Raw genomic sequence first — 1001 nt, forward strand, 5'->3', positions numbered from 1 at the left:
AGGCGGATTTCTGAGTTTGAGGCCAGCCTGGTCTACAGAGTGAGTTCCAGGACAGCCAGGGCTACACAGAGAAACCCTGTCTCGGAAAAACAAAACAAAAAAAAAAAAAAAGAAAAAGAAAAACAACAAAACAAAACACCCAACTCACAAAGATTCACCTGCTATAAAGGCACCACTCTTGTCTCCCTTCATCCTGACACCACCTATCAAAGCCACAGCCTACCCTCAGATCCATTTATCTTTCAAAGTCTTGTGGATATGCATATTAATGCTGGAGGTATAAAACTATACAGCTGAAAGACCTGAAAAGACTTTACATCTGGGCAAATGCAGAAAGGTCTCAGAGCTCTGTCTCCAAGACATACATCAAGACATACATACTTTCAAACACCTAGTTTATTACCTCACACTTTAAGATAAGACATAACCCCCTTTCCAACTAGGCTGTTTACTTGGTTGTTAAGTTCTATACTTGGAAGCCCTGTGTCCCCAGGCAGGCAGGCAGGCAGGCAGGCAGGCAGGCAGGCAGGCAGGCAGGCAGGCAGGCATATATATATATATATATATATATCCCAGTACTCAAGTGACTGAGCCAGGAGGATCAAGAGCTTTAATCCCAGCACTTAGGAAGCAGAGGCAGGTAGATATCTGAGTTTGAGGCCACCCTGGTCTACAGAGTGAGTTCTAGGAGAATCAAGACAGAGAAACCCTGTCTCAAAAAAAAGTTTAATGACAACCTAGACAACAGAGTAAGACTCTGTCTCAAAAGAAAAAAACAAACTCAGGTGTCTTTTTTAAGATTAAGAAAACATCGTTTTTAAGATAACAAAAGCAGCCCGGTGCACACCTTTTTAATCTCAGAACTCAGAAAGCAGCAGATGGATCTATATAAATTTAAGGCCAGCCTGGTCTACAGAGTAAGTTCCATGACAGCCAGGGCTACATAGAGACACTGTCTCAAAAACAAAATAATCCAGCACTTGGGAGGCAGAGGCAGGCGG

The 1001-nt window shown here is 42.9% G+C and overlaps 1 protein-coding gene across 2 annotated transcripts in view; it reads right to left on the reverse strand.

Annotated features, from left to right (window-relative positions):
* Bcap31 (B cell receptor associated protein 31) overlaps positions 1-1001 on the reverse strand; it is a 32164-nt gene that overhangs the window by 26559 nt on the left and 4604 nt on the right. The gene's annotated exons all lie outside the window — the stretch shown is intronic.

Source organism: Mus pahari, chromosome X (assembly GCF_900095145.1).
Source record: "Mus pahari chromosome X, PAHARI_EIJ_v1.1, whole genome shotgun sequence".
NCBI classification, from domain to species: Eukaryota; Metazoa; Chordata; class Mammalia; order Rodentia; family Muridae; genus Mus; species Mus pahari.